The 21,716-nt window shown below is 38.1% G+C and overlaps 2 long non-coding RNA genes across 6 annotated transcripts in view; both read left to right on the top strand.

Annotated features, from left to right (window-relative positions):
• Window positions 1-21,716, top strand: part of LOC131410272 (uncharacterized) — a 220,920-nt gene that overhangs the window by 132,448 nt on the left and 66,756 nt on the right. The window lies entirely within an intron of this gene.
• LOC131410273 (uncharacterized) overlaps window positions 1-21,716 on the top strand; it is a 53,457-nt gene that overhangs the window by 2,483 nt on the left and 29,258 nt on the right. For 2 of the 5 annotated variants that reach the window (XR_009221210.1, XR_009221208.1), the window contains exons 1-2: window positions 926-3,750; window positions 5,282-5,446. This is a non-coding gene — a long non-coding RNA (uncharacterized LOC131410273). Of the gene's footprint in view, window positions 1-925; window positions 3,751-5,281; window positions 5,447-19,893; window positions 20,131-21,716 lie in introns of those variants that run through there. The other 3 variants (XR_009221212.1, XR_009221209.1, XR_009221211.1) reach the window with 3 other exon arrangements.

The following is a 21,716-nucleotide window of genomic DNA, read 5'->3' as shown; positions in this document are numbered from 1 at the left end:
TTTGATATCATATCACTCTCTCTTTGAGCTAAGAGAGATTTTTCTCTCTCTCTCTCTGTTTCTCTGTCTCCTTTTCTATTTCTCTTGACATCTTAGAAACTCACTCATTGGTAAAAACATCACAGTGATACTTATACTTTCTTTAAAAATATGTGTTGATGGGACCTATGTTTTTCTCTTTCCTTTTCAAATGTTGAAGGTTTTGGTGAGCCCTTTCTTGTCAATATTGCAGGGCTTCAATCAAATAGCACTTGAAGTCTTGCAAAGACCTACAAGATTGAAAAAGATTCCAGCCTATTAGAATGGGGAGTAATAGGTTTCACACACCCACCTTCCTCATTCCTATGAATATTGTCTCTTCCCTTGCTGGCTAGAACTATGAAAGAGAAGGGGACCTGTGCTCAGAAGAGGTGCGGGGGGCCTGGCAGTACAGGGCAGCACCAAGGAGAAGAGGAACCTGCATTCTGTGGATTATGCCGATTTACTGCTTATCCCAGAACAGTCTGTTGAATCCAAGGAACCTGTTAAAATCACCCCAGCAGTCCCACTGCTGCCTTTGATATTTAGAATTGAGGAGGTTGAGGGAAACCCAGTCCAATTAAGCATGTGGTACTTTAATCAAATAAGGATTAAGAGCAAGCAAAGACAAAAATAGTACCTTTACTGATTTCTGGGAGATAATTAAATCAGACTTACTGCACAGGGAGAGAAAGGATATTATAAGTTTATAAAAGAGAAGACCTTAAATTCTGCAACATTAAGTTAATGTTCTGCATCAACAAAGAAAGAAATCCCCTCATTGCCTGGCGATATGGGGGAATCAGGATGGTAAGTAGCTAATAAATGAGTCAGACAGAGAAAGACAATTACCATATGATTTCACTCATGTGGAAGACAAACAAACAAACATATAGATACAGAGAATAGATTGGTGGTTAGCAGAGGAGAAGAGGGTGGGAGCGGAGGGAAAGGGGTAAAAGGGGACATTTGTACGGTGACAGATGGCATCTAGACTTCAGTGGTGAACATGATGCAGTCTATACAGAAGTTGAAATATGATGTATACCTGAAATTTATATAATGTTATAAACCAATGTGACCTCAATAAAAGAAAAGAAAAGGAAAAAAGATTGCAAAGGGTGAAAAATAAAACATCCTTAGCTATTTGAGCATAATAAACTATACATTTGTGGAATAGTTAGATCAAATGCTCTTTAAACTTGCTGCATAAAATATGAAATTTTTCAAAACAGGGAGGTAACTCACTTCTTTGCTGTTGGAGTTCTTACTGAACAACCCTGTTGCCAATTTTAATTCATATTCCATTGAAGGTGTTAATGAAATTTGGGGACATACCAATAGATCTGGAATATATATATTATGTCTGAAAAAGATGTTTTCTCAGCTCTTGTCATTCCCCTGAAAAGAGCTCATGGCAGCCTTCCTGCCTGAAAATTCAACTTCCTGCCTGAAAATTCAACTCTTTACTCATTGATCAACAGAATGCATCTACCCATATAGACTAATTGTCCAGAATGTAAATAGTGTATTTAATGTGTGTTCTTACTCTGTGTTTATTTCATCAGTAGCTGTAATGGTCAGGGTCCTTGGGTTACAGGCAACAGAAACTGACTTTGGGCAATTTAAGAAGGGAATTTCCTGGAAATTTACCAGGAGATCAGCGAATAGACTGGAAAGCTGAGAACAGGGAGTGGTAATAGTCATTACTTAAGGCTGCTCTGGAGGACTGAGAATGTTTCCAGACCAGGAACAATCATGTCAGGGCACCACATGTGGATAGTATGGGATTCCAACAGCTTCTTCCATCCTAGCATCTCTCACACGAGATGCAAATCCTGGAAGATAGCAGTTGATTCCCTGGGCTTCTGGCTCTTCTGAGACAGTGTGAGGAAATCTATTTATTTGACATTCTTAGTGGGAGGCAGGCATCTGAATTTACTGTTCCACCAAGACAATACAATAGGAAAGAACAAACTCTCCAAAATAAAATTTGCATCCTACAGAAAGCAGAAGTGGATGCTGAGCTGCCAAAAATATTAAACACACATGTGTACAACTATCATCTACTGCAATAGTATATATTTATTTACATTTGATTTATTATATATATACATTTGTGTATATACATAGACCTATTCCACTTTTAGTAGTATCTTGCAGTGATGGTGCTTAATTAATACTTCACAAAGTTTTACAGATGTGATGTAGATTTAGAAGGCCATGAAACGCTTCTTTGATGATTCTCTTCTGGAAATAATTTCCCCTAATCTGAATGATTTCTTCTTTAGGGTCTAGCAGAGAAGGAATGAGGGTAATGCATTGAATCAAAAGCACATCTGTTGATTTATGGGGTGTTTCAATAGTAACTTAGAGATGACAGATCATTGATTTTATAATTGTTGAGAAGTTGAGTGGAAAGGCACAGAGAAGGAGGGGTTGAAATTACAGCAGGACCACTGGCCTTCTGACATATTCGGGAAAAGGATCTCAAGTGTGGAGGGGTCTGGCTTATGATACAGAGCAGGGAGTTGGAAAGGAAAGGAGAAATGAATATGAAATCATCTAGTCTAGTCCTTTTTAGGACTTGTGAAGCTAACCTAAAAATTATCAGATTTTATGCTCGATGAGTATATCTTTTGCCTTGATCTTGTTTATGGAAGAAGGAGTTAGTTGTTATTTAGCTATATTTATGGATAAACATCTTGATCAAATTCAATAGAGATACTAAAATTTTATTTAATTAAAAAGTGGAGTGATCACATTATTTTAAGTTCATACACAAATACAATTTAGAGGCCTAACTCTTTTTTAGTGGTCATTATTAAAGTGTGTTATAGTAATTTGAAAACATTGTGACGGTCTGTGATCAAAAAAATCAATTTTAATTTGTTACATATTGAATCCTGATTTTTTCTTAGTGGCTTGATCTATAATTACTGATACACATTCTCTGCAAACTAAGTGCTTTCAGTAGAAAAGAGTGGGTATTTTGCAACTACTAGTAGAGCTAAATCTTATTTAATTGGGTGGACCAAAAGAAATATACTTTCCTCTATGTAACTTCCTTTGTTTAAATTGAGGTATAGTTAACATATAACATATACTTGTTTCAGGTATACAACACAATGATTCGATGTTAGTGTATATTGCGAAATGATCACCTCAATAAATCTAGTTACCACTTGTCACCATACATAGTTACAAAAAACATGATTTCCTTTCAAATCCAAACCAGTTGTGGCTTTATTTTATTCTGACATGATGGTGTTCAGTTGAGTTTGGTCTCTTTTTTTCCCATAGCTCTCCAACGGTGGGTATTACTTTGTTATCTCCCAGGCTGACTACGTACGTAAGAATTACAGAATGGTCTACCCTGTAGACCAGACTTTGCTTTACTGACATGGAGCTAAAGGAGCATGTCAACCATTTAAAAACTAAAACACGAAGTGGATGGTAATGTATGTGGTCTCCAAGGTGAAACGTGAACAGATTCCACACTACTATAATTTTCTTAATAAGAGAATCTTTAGCCATGGCATTACCATATTTTGTGTAGTCTTGAAAGCAGCAATGCATGTATAGAAATGTGAAAGTCTCAAACAAAATCTTAACCAAAGATCTTTAACATGGGCATAATAGATCCCTGGGACCTGGAGGTGGTCTGTTGGAGAAACTGCTGGACCAGAAGAAGTAGATCGTAGGAGAGAGCTTGTGTTAGAGAAAGATAAGGTGAGATGCTATACCTAGGGGAGAGGCGGGCTGGGCTTCTTTCTCTGAGTTTCCCTCTATCATCCTACTCCCTCTGTGCTCCCTCCCACTTCTCCCAAATTCCTTAGAAAACATTGTGTGGGGCTGGTTGCTATAGCGTGGCTTAAAGGCTTTTCTTCTATTATTCTTACAAAATCTCCCTGAAGTAGGCTAATATTATCACCATTTTACAGATGAAGGAACATTTGTCACTAGCCCACAATTATAAAGAAAATGGCAAAGCAGAGATTGAAAAATTGTTCTTTGCTTAGTTACCTAAAAAAGAGTCATGATATTCATGTGATTAATCCCAGAGTAAGTGGTGTGAAGGTTCAGAAATATCTGCAAAATTTCAGAAGGAAAATTGTGCTCCCCAAGGACTTTTTTTTTCTAAAAAAATTTCAATGGGAAACTTCTCAAGGATCTCAGAAAATGAGCAAGAAAAAAAATGGTCCCCCCTAGAGCATTTTTTTTTTTTTGTAGGTTTTCATACCTCAACCCAGAGAGAGTGGAAAATTGGGTTCTGTCTTGAGACCCAGTATTTTGGAAGGTCCTATCTACTTACTGGAAATTGGTATCTAGAGTCAGGTTTCTGCAGCAAGGAACAGAAGGAGGTATGGCCACCAGCAGATGCTAAGACAACCTTGCAGTGTTCGTGCAGAATGAGAAGCACATGATGGCTTCTCTCTCTCCCTCAAGTTACTGAGGCCAAAATCGGGGCTGGCTGCCGGGCAGTGCCCAGTGACATATCCTTCAGGACACATGTTTGCAGCCTTCTTAGGATCCTTCTTACCCTCTGTCTGTTTCTTTTGCCTGTGTCACTTGTCAAAATCTAGGGCAAGTAAAAGCAGGAGTTAATTTTGTAATATTAGATCTCAGAGAGGACTATGATAAACACTGATGAATACTGTGATAAACTCAATGAAATATACTGAATCAATGATTGATCTATTTCCTATTTTAACTCCACTAAGCTCACTTATGTGAGCTTCATCAAGTCACAAGTCTCCAAGCCTCAGTGACCTCATCTGTAAAATGGAGTCCATATTCCTGGTCTTGATAGGATATTTTGAAGGATAGCTGAGTTAAGACAGGTAAAGGTGCTGTATGCAGTAGAGGCTGGATTTATATTGAATACTTTGGTCTGACTCAAGATTATAACCCCGGTCTTTCAGATGAAGTCTGAACTCTGCCTTTTGGAGTTACATTTTAGAGTTATCTATGTAAATAACAGCATAGAAATGTGCAGACAGAGCACTTCAGTGTTTGGGACTCAGGTCTGTGGTTTTTGTTGTTGATCATTACTTCAGTCTCTCCCAGTTTGTGTGATTGCCACAAAATCACTGAAAATAGTATCTCATGTTCTTGTAAAAGCATCACCTACCCATCTATGGCTTAATAAATTGAAAGTTTTACTGCTTAGAAAATAATCAGGTGTTAACAGAATCACAAAATGTACTATCATTTTCTGAAGGTTAAAAGGCTTTTTCTCTTTGTGTTTTTTCCTCCACAGCATTACCATCTAACATGAGGCTGCTTCTCCAGATGAAGCGGAGATTGAAATGTCACACCAGCATGATCAATTAGATGATGTAGAATACAGCCATTTGCTACCTGACCTTAATCCACACGGCAAGAATGACTGAATGGGGAAGATGGGATACAGAGAGACTCAAAGGTAGAGGAAATCAGCAGAGTATAGTTTAAACAGACGCAAAGCAGTATAAATGTTGACTCATGACAAAAAGAATTATCTTTAAGGATAAATGCTTATTATCACATATACTAGTCCACTTATTTGTTCAATTCTGAGTGACTACAAAATGAATATAAATGCCTTTACCAAAAGAAATATGGTAGAAAAGAAAGCAGGTAGGTTTTTCAAAAAACTTAGATTTTGTATCACTTAACTTGCTTAACCAAAGTGACAGGGAGAAAGATAGATGCAAACTATACGCATGCTGGAGGGTGTTCTGTGAAGATTGTAGGAGATATGACGAAGAAGGGAACACGATAGCTATCTTCCTCTATTCAAAGGCTTGTCATTGGAAGAGGATTAGACATATTTTGGTGGGAATGATAGAGAGAAGGAGTGTAAGGACTTCACTTTGACTTAGTATAACAAATGGCTTCCCAATATTTGGAGCTTGACAAGGGTCATTGGAGCAGCCCCGCCCAGCTTCCATTGCTGGATCAATGGATAACTGCAGTTGTAGCGAGATTCTTGCATTAAACAAGATGACCTCAGTCACCCCCTAATACGCCTGCTCTGGAGCTTTAAATCACCTTGGAGAGGTCTAAAATGATTTTGAAGCTTCTTCAGGAGCAGAACTGAATGAACTAGGGAGCTGCTTAAGCCTTGGTAGAATTAGTCCTTCTCAGCAGCACATATGTATATCTTGGGCCTGGGAATGGCTGCTGGTCTATTTTGATAGTGGACAGCTGGTGTTAGCTAAGGGCTTTATTGGGTTAGTCATCCCTAGTAACAATGATATGAAGTGTTTCTCCCTGGAATATTAGTTGATGTCTGTTATGTTTACTCTTTCAGCTATATATTTATTTTTCTTTTCCATTCAAGCACAACGTAATGTAAAAAATGTTGTGGTTGGGAATCTGCTTCCCAAAATAAGTCACTGTTTTTACTAGAATCCATTAGGTTGTTCCTATTTGTGGAATTCAATCATGAGACGTCAATTTATCATAGCTGTGGAAAACCAGCAGAAGGTTCGGAGGAAAGCCATGGAAACGAGGAGGGACTAGGAAAAGGAAATGCAGACATGAGTTCCTGAAGAGGTGAGGTGGAAGATAATGCTTACACATATTTTCATGACGCTTTTCTTAGCACAGCTACTCAAATCCACAATTCGTTGATCAACTTATGTACAACCTACTGTGGTCTTCTAGTTTATGAGGGCTCCCGTAGAGGATGTTTTCTATTGAGACATGGGCATGAACTGCAAGATGGTCACACAGTAGGTACTCTATATTTAGTAAACATTCATTGGAGTAAATTGAATTCAATGTCAGTTTCTTTATAAGCATCATGCTGATAGTGAAGATCATTAAACTTTAAAATGTGTTCCCAAGGAACACCGTGGCATCTTCACTTGAGAACATCTTTTAAATTGGATGGCTAATTATTTGTTTAGAGTAAAAGCAGAGGAATCATTTTGAGTACTTCATAAGGATTCATACAGTTCTTGATTTTACTTGTGTGTTTTGCTTGTGGGTAGGCAAAACACTAAATCCATAACTCAGGGGTGAAATAACACACGCATAAAAGATGACTAGGTAGGAAGACTCTTCTCATTTGAAATCTTGATTTTCCTCTAATCACAAAGTATGTGATAGTCTTAGTTCTACACTATCAAATTTCCTGACAAAAATACTATTACACACATTCCTGAGAGGGCCCAACATATACTGCAAAACTATTGTAGTCTCTGGGAGAAATTGATTCTGTGGAAGAGGGGATAGAATAAACATTTGACTTTTCTTAAAAAACTAACCGCATGGAGGACATATTGTTCCAGAACAAATAGTGCCAATAGGAATGAATAGTTTCAAGCTGGGATACGATTATAATTATACTGTTGGAGAAACTCTCTGTTCTTCTTTTTCTGGCTGAAGAGTAGTGTAGGAGACATTCAGTGGTCACCAGTCCAGCATCCCATTATCCCCCTTCTCTTACCACCTCCATTCTCAACCAGGAAGTTTAGATGAGATTGATGCTACTTATACCTTTCAGTATATAATCAGGTGGGCTCTGATTGGCTTAATCTAATCAGTATATCCCAGTCTCCCTATCCACATGAGAAGAGTGTGTAACACAATCAGGCCAATGAGAATGTGAATTCCAGAAAAGACATTCTTTTCCTCTGAATGGTGTGGTAAGGAGATGTGAAGGCTGACACTGCTGCAACCGTTTTGCTAATAGGAGGGAGACCCCAGATCCTGTGAAGATGAAGCTGATTAACTCTCTGTTCTTTAGTTTTCTCATCTTTAAAATAGAGATGATAATAGTGCCTTCCTCTAGGTTTGTTGTGAAATTAAATTGTTTAACTTATGTAAGATACTTAGAATAGTTAAGAATTCAATAAATGATAGTTTTTATTAGTAGATATAGTATATTTCCCCTCCCTGAGCCCAATGTAATAATTTTTTGGACCTGTGCTGTCTGGTTAATTGTATTTAATTCCTTAAATTACTTTTTCCCACTATTGGCTCTACACTCAAGCGATCTCTGCAATTCTTCATTGATTTTGAGACTTTCCACAGAATTGGTTTTACCACTAATACATTGTCCATGTCAGTATTTAGATAATGAAACCTTAGGGACTAACCTCTAAGAGCCATCTCTGGATTTCTAGTATCTCCAAAATACCCTGATTCTTCCTGTTGAACCCTCAGCTCTGTCTGGGAATGGTTTTGCAGAGAAAGAAGAGTTGAGAGTGAGAAGAAAGACGAGTGGGAAGGGATAGTTGCGATGCTGTCTCTTAGCAGCGCCCACAGACTGGCTGTGTTTCCAAATGGTAACTAACCTGGGGGCATCTGTTGAGCTCAGTGAAGTCTGAGCTAATGAAGGTCTGCATATGCCTATGTCTGAGAGGCCAACAATCGCACACACAGGCTTCTATGCTGTTCTTGCTGTCCTAGTAACACTTCCTCCTTTAATATCCATGTTTATTTGCTTATTGTTTTAAAGATAAGATTAGCAGAGAAAGAGAATAACAGAATCAATTCTAGAAGATATAAATAATGGATTTTTCTTTCAAAAGCAACTATTCTGTTTTAGTAAGAAATTTGTCAAGTTTTTAGTTAAATTTGACAGAACAAAGACATCTGATATTTATAGATATTCTTGTAGTTCTCTGGGAGAGCTGGGAACCACGTGAAGATATGTACATTCAAAACAAAAAGGGTTGGGGCTGGCCTGGTGGCTTAGCTGTTGAGTTTGTGCCTTCTGCTTCGGTGGCTCAGGGTCCGCCGGTTCAGATCCTGGGCGCAGACCTACTCATCCCTCATTAAGTCATGCTGAGGTGGCGTCCCACATAGAAGAGCTACAACTCTACAACTATGATATACAGCTATGTACTGGTGCTCTGTGGAGAAAAAAGAAAAAGAGGAAGATTGGCAACAGATGTTAGCTCAGGGCCCATCTTCCTAAAAAACACGAAAAAAAGGGTCTAAAACATAGGTTACTGGTGGGTAGAGGAGTGGGATGGGAGAGGGTGAGGCTTGAAGGGAAATATCCATTTTTTTACTCTATGGACATCTGTACAGTTAGAATTTTATTTTACGGTAAATTTGTGTCTTACTTGTATAATTTTAATAAATTAACTTTAAAATGACAATAATTCTATCCAAGTTAAGGGTTATACTTTCTACAACTAATTGTTCAGATGAGATTATTGTAATCATTCCAGGTGTTTATACCTGAGTCCACCTGATGATTCAGGTGAATTCAGACTCCATTAAACTCAAATGTTAGGTGTATAGATAACTCCTTATTTATGTTTGGAACATTACATAATTTAATGTTCCTGAAAGGCTACCTTGCCTATCTCTTTTTTGACCCCCCCCACCATTTTCAATACTGTAGATATTCAAGCTGTATTTACATCTGCAATGAATATTTTGCCTGAGAGATTTGTTCTGATATAAAACAGCATGTTGGGTCTCTTGGATATTTATGCCTCTTGGCTTTCATCACTTTGTGTTGAATGAAAATCATTTGCCTTGTGAATGGAATTTCGCAGTAACCTCACGCTTGTGGTGATTAGAACTTTCTGCTGCAGCTGGATCCAGCCAGCTCATAAAAAGTAGAAACTTCAAGCTAGATGGGCCTTTGGGGTCATCCAGCCCAAGCTTTTAGTTCATATATGGGGAGAAGTTGGCTCAGGATGCTCAGAGGGATTTCCAAGTTCCCTGCATTACTATTAGGGGCAGGATGTGGACTAGAAGTCAGTTCTTCTGGCTCATTCTGCTTCCTGACACATGATGTGCTGAGGAGTCACCCAGAAGTCAGCCTGCTTGCTTCATCTGCATTCTGGATGCCGGAAACAAAGTTGAACCATGTGGGGCTTGGGGAATCCAGATAATAGCAAGTGAAGTTTGTGGAGTAGGATGTGGAGTAAATAAACAATAAAATGCAGGTTTAAATTGAGGAATATCTTACATCTGTGTAGCGTTTAAAAAGAATTTTTTTTTCCTGCTCATAAAAATAATACATGCTGGGCCAGCCCCGGTGGCCTAGTGGTTAAGTTCAGCACTCTCTGCTTCGGTGGCCTGGGGCCTGGTCCCCTGGCATGGACCTACATCCCTCGTCTGTTAGTGGCCATGCTGTGGCAGCAGCTCACATACAAAAAGAGGAAGAATGGCAGCGGATGTTAGCTCAAGGTGAATCTTCCTCAGGAAAAAAAATACTACATGCTTAATTTAGTAAATTTTTGAAAGCATAAAGAAGAAAATTAAAATTACTCAAGTGCATTATGAAGAAATGATCAAGATTAATATTTTGGAATTACACACACATACACACATATAATCAAAACAGATCACATTGCATACATAATTTTGTATCCTAATTTTTTCACTTAATATTATATGTTGAGCACTTTCCTATGTCATTGAATGTTCTGCAAAAATATGATTTTTAAATGGCTAAATAATATTCTCAGGTTGTTTTTGATTTCTATCATTTTAAGTGATGAACCATTAGAACTGGACGATGTGGAATAAATCCTGATAGAAAATTAAAAGAAAGAGGTACTAAGGTTTGGTGCTTTGATCTGAGATGTCAGAGTGGAATGAATGGTGACAACAGCAGTTAAAAGCTGTCAGTCCTCTGCAAGCAGCAACATGGGGTCGTTTAGAGGCAGGTGACAGAAAGTCAATTCAAAGACACACACTTAAGATAATGTAATAGTTTCTTATTTTGTGCACTCCATCTGCATAAATTTATGATGCAAAGCACTGTTTAGGCCACAGACTGGTCACTGAGGCTGCCACGAGATTAAGCCCTCATCTTGAAGTGGAGTGACTTAGATGCATAACTGACCCTTCAGAACTCAGGCATTGATTTTCCAGCTCACTTTGTCCCCCTTCAACACACGGCCTTTAGAACATGTCATTGCTTATTACTCTCCCACCAGAAGCAGGGCAATTACAGGAGGAAGGGTTAAAATTTAAAACAGTCCACTTTGTTCCAGATTAATCAATTTTGCTAAAAGGTGTGATGAAGAATGAGGTAAAGTATTGGAGGTGCTGGCCTTCCTTTACTTCGTGTGTTTCACATTTGCCATAGATAATTGAGAACTTGCAGCCAACAGAACCTCAAAGGTGAAAGTCAAATCCAGCATCAAGGCTGGTCTATCATTTGGGGCTGTGAGGCAGCTTAAATGATTAGAGAGGGCCCCACTTCTGAAAAGTGCTGGGAGAATGGGGCTGGGACAGAGATGGAAACCCAGCCTCCTTTTGGTACTCTGGGCACAATAATGCCTTTCCATCCCTCTTTCCTCCTTTCCATAGATTTCTAGTATATTGATCATTAAAGAAGCTAATTATACCTCTGTTCTAATGAATTAAACAGAATTCAGGTAGGGAGCACAGTCCTTCAAGTGAAAAGAGTGTTTATGTAATGATTCCAGGAAATGTTCCTAAGTCTGATAAATACTCGCAGGTACTGAGAGCAATAAAGATGCAGGGGTATTTTGCTTTCTTTGTGTTTTCATTGTGGGTTGGGTTGATGATCAGTGTGTTGCCAGCAGGGTATGGTTTCCTCCTGTGCAGAAATCCCAAATTTGCAGCTCTTGATGGGGGCTGAGCTCAGGATGTGATTTCTTCCTTTCTCCAGCAATTTTCTGCCTGCCTGCATGAAATGCTAATGAACATCTTACACATGACAGAGCAATGAGATGTAGCCTGGTTTTTTATTTTTGGCAGATTTTGACTTTCCGAAGTCTAGGTCTTAATGTAACAGTGACAAGACACTTCTAGCAGACCCTTGCCCCTCCTCATCCAAGTTTATACTCTGGGTGCTCCTCTCCTTGCATTGAGGTGATGTGTGGTGTCTCTGATTTGAAGTAAACTCTGTATTGCTGTGGCATCCCTGCATCCCATCTTCTTCCACCAGGCCCCTGTGTCCAAAAGTCTAGGACCAGCAAAGTAAGGCTTGAACTTCAATCTCAGATAAATTCAGACATTTATTATCAGTTGTAAATGAGTAGCATGAAAGCCATATTTTATTTATTTATTTTAACTAGTTGGGAGTGGGAAAGGGCAGAAATAGGGAGTTGAACATGCTTGTGGGCTACAGGTTAAATGCCTAAATGATTTTATAATTACACCATCAAATGAACTTACTTGTAGGAGGGACTGCAGTGAAAACAGAGGTTCTGGTAATCAAATTTTGATTTATAGACTTGGAGGATTGATAGTGCCAGTGGGAGAGCTTAATTTGGGCATGGTGACCATCATTTGCAGAATCAATTGGTGGTACTCCAATACTCTTGCCACATCTGCAGGAGGGCCACCCACAGATTCTGTGAGTGACAGAAGAATGCATGAGGCACAAGGATGGAACCTTGCTAACTGCAAGACAAATAGAGATGCCGCTTTGGGGGAAGTCTTCTGTTAGCATTGATGGATGAGGCGCCCAAACGTGCAAGGTTGGGATTCATCCTGTTTCCTGTTTGCAATCCAAGGCTGCCTGTGGCAGTTGGGCACAATTTACTTTGATTGTAGAAGAGTGAGAGAGACAAGAGAAGAAAGAGATGGATTTTGTAAATGCGATAAAACTTAGAAAGATTTAGGGCAGAGAGAAAGATGGGCCTGGGGTTACATTCCCCAGTATGAACCCAGCTTGTGCAGGGTTCTCTGGTTCCGAGGTTTAATTCAGGCTCTGTGTCTTCTTATGGCTCTTCCGTCTTCAGCTTCTGCTCTCCTCATTCATCTTTTTAGTGACCTCAGAAATTCTAGTGTTTAATATTAAAGTTACTATCCAAAAGTCCATGGCTGCAAGATATGCCACTAAAAGGCCCTTTGATCACTAATATACTCAGGAAAGGATGTTTCCTCTTAGCTTCTGTTATATAGAAAAGAAATGGCAAGATGCCCCAATTGGATAAGTAAGGTAGGAATATACTTGGTCTGCTATAGACCTGATCTCAGATTACCCTAGGGTGGTGAACTTGGAATAATAATTAAAAATACTAAGAAAGGTGAGTTGGAAATGTCCTTAACTTATCTGAAAGATCTTCAATATTTAGAGAAAAAATTAATAAATGAGCATTTGTGGTTGGAATAACAAAGGCTAAGAGAGTTTTGTTCAAGGTTATCAAGGTGTGAAGAACATAGATTGGGTTGACATGCACTGGCCTGATCCAGGAACACCAGGCAGGAGATAGAACTTGAAGCTTGTGAATCTATAGCATGTACTTTTTACAGAAGAATAAGTATATGAGATATAAATGAATTCAAAAAAGGCTTGGATAAATAACAGTAATTGGTTATTTGGAAGTTAGTAGTGTCTGTAAGGTACATTTCCATCTTTGCTTTTAATATTCTAAATATTATTTGTAACTAATTTAAAAAACATATTCTTTTGGTAATAATTTGGAAAACATAAAAAAGAAGAAAATAAAGATTAAGTGTAATCTCATTTTACAGACTTTTAACATTTTGATGTATTTGCTTTCACTTTTTCCATACTGTTTTAAAGTTATCTTACATAGTTATGACTGCAATTTTGTGTTATTTTGTATTTTTATTTAAGCCCAAAGGTTACTCTAAGTCTCCAGGGAATGTTTATTTTAAATGTGATTTTAAGATGCCATTGACTTTAGAACACACTATTTTACAAACTGCTATGAAAGGAAAAAAAATGTTTCCAATTAAGCTGTGACATAGAGCCTTAATGATCTCCTTACATGACACATTTGTTGCTCACACCAGCCTTTTGATGCTTTGACATTTCTTTCATCTATTGTAGGGATCTGGCAATTCTTTTGCCTTTAGTTGCCTTGCTTAGCATGTAGGAGATGCTTCTTTTGCATATTTCTCAGAAAATAAAATGTAGCACAGTTTTATCCACTTAGGTTCCATAAAGCACTTACACGATTTGTTGCTTTTGGACAAATTATGGAATAGTGATCATTCCTCCTATGATGAATATTTTCTTCACCAATATAAAACTTACCCACTGCTGCTCTGTTGGCATGCCTTTTTTGTGTACACAATAACTTCCTCTCAATGCTGAATCACAGTGTTACTTTTGAAGACATCCGAAATGGCAGTGAAATCAACATGTGTAGTACCAACAATGTACATAATTCAATTGATGTAATGACAAGATGAACATCTGTAACCAAGTTTATGCATGCCTGGTAAAAACAGTTACTTTGTGCCTACTGTGTGGCTGATGGGCATAATAAGATGTCGGCTACTATAAGACACCTTCCAATTTCAGACATGCCAAAATGTGGAAAAAGATAAATGTTAACATCAATGGATGCCATAGAATTTAATTAAGCATTTTGTAATTCTGGGTCTCTTATTTATAAAAATTTATTTATTTGTAAAAAACAAATTTTTTTTCTCTTATACTACAAATGTTTCTTTGCACTTGTGACTATTTCTTTAGGATAGATTCCGAGAAGTGGAATTATTCAGTCAAAGAATACAAACATTTTAAATGTTTTTGACTTACATTTCTAAATGGCTTTGCAAAAAGGTAATTCCAATTACATAGTCTTATAAGCAATGTTTAGAAACACTGCTTGGGTCAGTGTCTTCCTCATCTTTGACACCTTCTATCTGCATGTCATCCTCCTCACCCTCAGAGGTGGTGTGATAAGCGGAAAGTTATGGGAATTAGAAAGTTTGAAATGAGAAGAACTAGTTTCGAATCTGGTTTTTCCACTTCCTAGTCATGTGTGATGTTAGGAAAATTGCCTAGCTTTTCTTGGTCATCATCTTTCTCATCGTTTTCACAGCAACATTTTGATGTAGATACCATTAAGCCCATTTCACATTTGAGAAAATGGAGTTTAGCAAGATTAGATAATTTTCCCAATAGTCAGGGTTCAAATGCACAGAGCCTGACTTTAGCATCCATACATAAGGACTCCTATGTCCTATAGCTGAACACGGTATTTTGTGCCTAGAAAACTGGCAATAAGATATAGCTATTATTATGGCTGCTATGACTCAGAACCAGGATAATGGAAGTATTTACTAAAGGTGGAAACAAAACCTCAATGGCAGACCTGTGCTAGAGTCATTTTGGAGTACAGAATCATTCTCATTCTACCTCTGACCCCAACCACATGTAAGGCTAACCTTGATTAGAGTGGTAAATGTCATTTGTAATTGAAAGATCTAATTTTTATAATTCTATTTCCGCTGTAATGAAGAATTACACTTTTGACATTTTAAGTTAATGCTCTAGATAGCCCTGGATTGACATATGTGGTACTAGGGGCCTTAAACCAAGAGCTGAAATATAGAGATGAATCCTTAATTAATGAGTTATAGGTCCTATTAAAACATTAAAGTTAAATAAAATAGCTGCAATTAGCGCTATTTTGAAGTGTTTAAAAATGTTCAGATTTTACATGCATAAAAACATAGGGCAAAATATATATAGATTTTCATAAATTGAAACACATATAAAAATTCTTGGCTAGGGGCCGGCCTGGTGGCGCAGGTGGTTAAGTGAGCACACTCTGCTGCGGCGGCCTGGGGTTCTTGGGTTTGGATTCCGGGCAGGCGCGCACTGACGCACTGCTTGATAAGCCATGCTGTGGCGGCGTCCCATATAAAGTAGAGGAAGATGGGCACGGATGTTAGCCCAGGGCCAGTCTTCCTCAGCAAAAAAGATGAGGATTAGCATTGGATGTTAGCTCAGGGCTGGTCTTCCTCAACAAAAAAAAAAAAAAAAAAAAAAATTCTTGGCTAATGATGCATTATTATCTCTTTGGCTCAGCATGAAGAAATACAGTCTAATTTCCTTATCATTTCCTCCCCTATCTTATTAGCATTTCAGAGGTTAATCCTCTGTTAACACATCTTCTCAGAGTGTTCTTGTTTTTCACTCACTAGTTTTAATTTTTTTTATCCACCATAGGGAGATATTGTCCTCATTTTTTGTTGCATTTGGGTAGAGGATTGATGTTGTTCAAGTGTCACGTTTAAGAATGTCTTTCTCTTTCTTTTCCATTCCATTCTTTTCAAGTTCTCTGTTGCATCTGAAATAGTCTCTAAGTTCCTGGAGAGGATAAAAAAAATCATTTTATGGCAAAGCTAGAACAGAAACTACTGCAATTATTTTTCCTTTTTCAAAACAGAGAATCAAACCTCATTTTGTATGCAATTTTGACCCAAGTCATCTTGTTTGGGTAGACAAACAGGGCAGTGACTCAGCCATGAACACACCCACCCTCACAGTCCCTCGGGGCGGGGGAGGATCTTGTGATATGACCACCAAAATGTGGGTTCTGTTTGATTTTCCATAGAAGCATGAAAATATCCCTTAATGGACCCATTTAAGAAACAATATTTTAAACCTATGCCAAGTAAAGATAAACTCATTCAGGGGCTGCTGGCAACACCTAACTGTGGCTTTGCAGATTTGTACCAGCATCTTGATATGATTCCAAAGCATGGAAGGTCAATGAAAAATGAAAATCTAAATCAAAATATTTCTGTTTTTGAAGGAAGAGAAGAAGAAGCCTCATTGCTTCACATTTACATAAACACTTATAAACATGCCAGAAAACCCCTTTTATTTCTAGAGTATATGTCAGTTCTTTTGAGATGAGAAAAGTCAGACTTCAGGCCTGGACATAATTGGAATCATTTATTGTTCATGATTTAATGTTTTGTTTTTTTCAGAGTTGATTACTCTTCAAGGTCAAATAACAATAATAAAAAAGAACTTTTTCTTTAATTTTATACCACTGTAAATGAGAATGTACTGTGGATTTTGTCAAAAAGAAATAAGTGAATTTGAAAATTTGTTTAAGACACCCTGCTCGTCTGGAATGTGGCTAGGTCCAGTTCATCATCATCCTTTAAATATTTTTTTCTAAATAAATTTAGACAAATGAACAAATCTGAAATATGTTGTTTGGGAACTTCTCAAGAAACTCCAAAGTTGTGACTCTTAGTGTGTATGTATTGAAAACTGTTAAGAGTGAAGAAAGGGAAAGTCAATTTTAGGATCCTAAGGATATATAGTTAAATCACTCTGCTTTGTTCCGTGAAAGTGACTGAAGACTAACAGAATCCGTTTTCACCTCTAATGTGATGCTGTTTGTGATAGTGACAATTCATATGATATAGAAGTTAACCTGCCTCATGAATAAGATGTAATGCAGGTTTCTGTTTATGTTACTGAATCACAATCCTTTCAAACTCTTCTCCCCAGTGCATTTATCTCTACTAGAGAGCTCTATCAGAAACCCCCTATAATCTGTGTGGGTAGACAGGCATAAAAGTACCAGAGAGTTATTAATGACAGGGGAAATGGAAGATTAACTTTCTTAAAAGCTGAAAGGCTCAGAACATGTCTTTTGATTTTACCCAGGTACAAGGGTCTGGAAAATGTCTCGTTTAAATATACAGGTATTTTCATGGGGCTCTTAGATCTTTGTCCTATACTGTAGTTTCCTTCCATATGTTTATTGTCAACTAACAGCTTAGAACTGATGAGCTGTGTGGAAACATTTTGTAAAGCTGCAGTTCTTCCTTTCTAACAATGGCTTCTTTTGTTTAACTCAAACTTCTTCTCTAAAAAGGATATGATTTCTTTGCATTTTTTTGGTCAATAAAACATGGCCAGTAAGGGCACCTTTTACATGATATGAAAGAGAGTTTAGTTAGCTATAGTTTCTTTTATTGTGATCAAGATGGATGTGACACAAAGATGCTTGTGTTTTGGGAAGATCATTCTGGCCACAGTGAGGGAAATGGGGTGAGACTGGAGGCAGGGAGAATGGATTGAGAGTGTTACAACAGTCCCTGGAAGAAAGAGTAATGGCCTGAACTATGGCAGTAGGAGGGGGATGGAGAGGAAGGAACAGAATTCAAGGATGTTTTAGGAAACAGATGTATGGGAAGGATGTATTGAGGGGGAAAAAGGATTTATTATGATTCAAAAATATCTTCCTTGGTTGATGGTAAATAACATTAATTGAGATAAAGAATGCAGAGGAAAGATGCTGCTGTGACGTTTTGAGATCGAGATGCTTTTGATACATGCACATGGTTCAGTTAGGAGTTGAGCTTGAAAGAGAAATCTGTCCTGAAGATTCAGAATTGGTAGTTGTCCATCTACTTGATAGTTGGGAGTGTGTGGTTTGAGAAGATAAGGGAGGGGAGGAAGGAAAATGAGAAAATCCAAACACGAAAGGGTGGGTAGAAGAAGAGGAGGTTGTGAAGGAGTGTCCAAGAAGGGAAGCAAGGATGCTTGGGTCTCCACACCCAACACATGAAGAATGGTTGAGTGAATGGGCCGTGATTGGCTCCAGGGAGAGCAGATCCTCTTGAGAGTGGAATAGTGTGCCTTTTAGTCTTTTTAAAGAGGGACTAGATTTAGTCTGTGTTGCTCCTGAGGGCACTGAGGAACTTTTGTGACAGTCAATTCTGCATTTGTTTATGGAAGCACTTTGATGGAATAGAAACACACAGCATGGGATATAACTACCTCAAAGTGTCCTTAGCTGCCTCCTCATTAAAGAGAGGCTTACTGCCCATCAGTTAAGGAGTAAGTCCTGATTGGAAGATGCTGGGTGGAAACACTAGGTGATTTCTAAAATTCTCTGAAGTCTAAGAGTGGATAAAAAGTTCATAAAAAGCCATACTTTTTTTCGGTAAGGAAGATTGTCCCTGAGCTAACATCTGTTGCCAATCCTCCTCTTTTTCTTGAGGAAGATTGTCCTTAAGCTAACATCTGTGCCAATCTTCCTCCGTTTTGTATGTGGGACGCTGCCACAGCATGGCTTGATGAGCATCATGTAGGTCTGTGCCGGGATCTGAACCCACAAACCCAGGGCCACTAAAGTGGAGCATGGGAACCTAACCACTATGCCACCAGGCTGGCCCCAAGTCATACTTTTTATGAAGGTGTTTTGCAAAATTTAAGTTCAGCTTCAAGGGGACAGTTCCATGCCATAATGACAGAGATACATGCACAGTAAGAGAAATGGTATTTCCCCTTCATGTTCTCCCCAAATTGTGACACCTTTCCCCCTTTTCCTGCGTTGTAATATTCAGGCTTAGAAATTACATGAATTAACCATTCTGAGGAAAGATCAGACAACTTTTCTTGCATTGTTATCCTATTTGTGTCTGAAAATAAGAAAGTATGTTTATAGTTGTTTGTTGTCTGATAGTCAAATGATCAATATTGTTTTTCTAGAGAAGATATGATCTTTCATAATACAGATTTGTTACTATGCTAATTCCACATCAGATTCTGAAAATGTCTTAGAGAGCTTCACTCTTACTGTGGCACCATAATGCTGTATCTATTGTACCAAAGAAGATTCAGACAGAAACATCCATTGTTCTTGGGGAATCCTTGAGAATACATGAAATGGAAATAACCAAATGTGTTGGCCATATTTGATCCTATCACAGACAGGCAAGTGTGGCAGGGTTAAGAAGGATATAGCTTATTTTACAGAAAAACGTCTCCGATAGGACATGTATATTGAAGTTAGCATGTTGGGACAAGAACTAGGAGTAGACTTGACTGGGAGTTGGGTTGTTCATATAATTTCTCCCTCTCAGTTACATAGACTTTATTATACTAAATTACAATTTGCATCATTCAAATGCAAATGAATTTTGAAAAGCCCTGTGTGGGCTTCATGTAATTCTTTTTGGGCAAGAGCTGCTCAATGTTTCACTTATTCAAAAGAATTCAGTGATGCAACTGGTTCCCAGGGAAAAAAAAATGTGAATTTGAAAGTGATCTTCCTATTGGAAGGGGTGGTGTAATGAGATCAAATTCACATCTGGTTTTATTTTGCTGACTGTCTCTCCTCTTGGCTTCCCTAAAGTATAAATATGTGACTTATGGAATATAATGCTCTTTACCTGACTTTCCCTTGTTTCCAGAGTCTGAATCTTCGCAGAATTATGATCCCACTTAAATATTGACTATAAAAGTAAGAAACAAAAAGGAAAGTTTTGAAAAGTGTAACAAGCTAACAATGTTTTTATGGAAATGTGGAAATTCATTCAATAGTAACGCTTCATTTTTGGCCTTTATGAACCAATCTTGCAGCCGACCAAACTGCTCATAACACAGGACACTTCATAAGTCACCAAACCTCCCTTGGCAGTTTAACATCTTTTGTTCTAGAAGGTAAGAAAATATTCACACAACTTTTAATGCTCTCCAGCTGTTCATTGGTAAAGACCTCAGCATAAGACTTATAGGGAGAAAATTATGCTTGGTTTAAATTCTGGAAGAGACTCTGTGAAAGGCCTGACTCTCTTTAGCTTTTGCTCTCAGGAAATATATCTTTTCTCATCAGCCCTGTGACACTTGTACTGCTTCATAAAGCTTTTCAGTAGTGATTCTGTGGTCGCCGGTTCAGGTTATTTAGTGACCAACTAACTGGTGTGAGCTTCTCTTCAGATGTTTTTCTGACCCTCTTTTTCCAGATGGAGAACATAGTGTAGTTCTAAATAGATCCTGTGGAGCATTGATCACACAGGATGCTTCGCGGTGAAAAGGGTGCACGAGATAAATCATTTTGGGAAACGAATTTAGAGCTTATAATTACAGATTGCTTGTTAAAAGGTCTGAGAAATTCTCCAGTAAAGAATTCCTACTTAACTCTGTTTAACCCTGCAGTAGAAGACAGTATTTAAGAACACCCGCTTTCACTACAGATTGACTTGGACTCAAATCCGAGGCTCACTACTAACCATGCAACTTGGGCAAGTTGCTTCCCCGGACAATAGGAACCCTCTGTACATCGCCTGTGCAGTGGGAATAATGAGTCTCACCTCATAAGCTTATTGTGGACAGCAAATAATATAATGTAGTAAAACATTTGGCAGAGTGCCAGGATCATAGTCCACACTGTGACTCATTTTTAGTAGAATATTGTTATCTTATTTGACCTTATGACTCTTTTGGGGCAACATACAAGAAACTACTCTTCTAAGGAAATATGATGGGAAATGCTGATCTGATAGATTGAGATGTGTGTCAATACTTTGAAAGAACTGAGACAGCCAGTATCCATTATATCGTGAGATTTCTCTGTTAAGTTGGCTGAAACCTCTCTCCCAGTGTTGTTTCATGGACAATCTATATAGAATTTTGGGTGAATAATATGAAATTGACTTTGAAATAGAATACACAATGGTTGTTATGAACAAGGCCTATTTTCTGTCTTGAATATCAAAAGCTAAGTTATAGGTTGTAAGTGTCCAGAAAGAAGCCCCAAGACGGTGAGTGAGAAAGAAGGGAAATTTGTTTCCTTATGTAAAAAAGAAGTTAATGGAGAATTTGAACACCTGTGGGAGCAGGATTGGTGCCAAGTCGTCTTTTAGAACAGAGACAAGGTAACGAGGTTGATTATTAATAAGAGTCTAGTAGGTAATTGGTTTTTAAGCCCAAGTGAAATGTAGGAAAGGTTTGTGTTCAACTCCAGTAACTATTCTTTTTGGTTTTTTTCTCTCCCTCTGAGGTACCTCCTGCTCTTAATTCCTCCTCCCCCTAGGCACCTTGCTCAGATGAGCTGTAACCTTATGGAAACCTGCTCTTAGTTATCTGAACTTTTGAAAAGATCTGATCATTAATTCATGTGAAAGTATAAAGCAGGTTTTCTCAAGCTCTGCCCTATGGGCATTTTGGCCTGGATAGTTCCTTACTGTGGGGGGCCATCCTGTACTTGGTAGAATTTGAACCAAATCTCTGCCAA

The sequence above is a fragment of the Diceros bicornis genome, chromosome 9 (assembly GCF_020826845.1).
Source record: "Diceros bicornis minor isolate mBicDic1 chromosome 9, mDicBic1.mat.cur, whole genome shotgun sequence".
NCBI classification, from domain to species: domain Eukaryota; kingdom Metazoa; phylum Chordata; class Mammalia; order Perissodactyla; family Rhinocerotidae; genus Diceros; species Diceros bicornis.
Note: the sequence above shows the minus strand (reverse complement) of the source record. Positions and strands in the feature narration are given on the sequence as shown.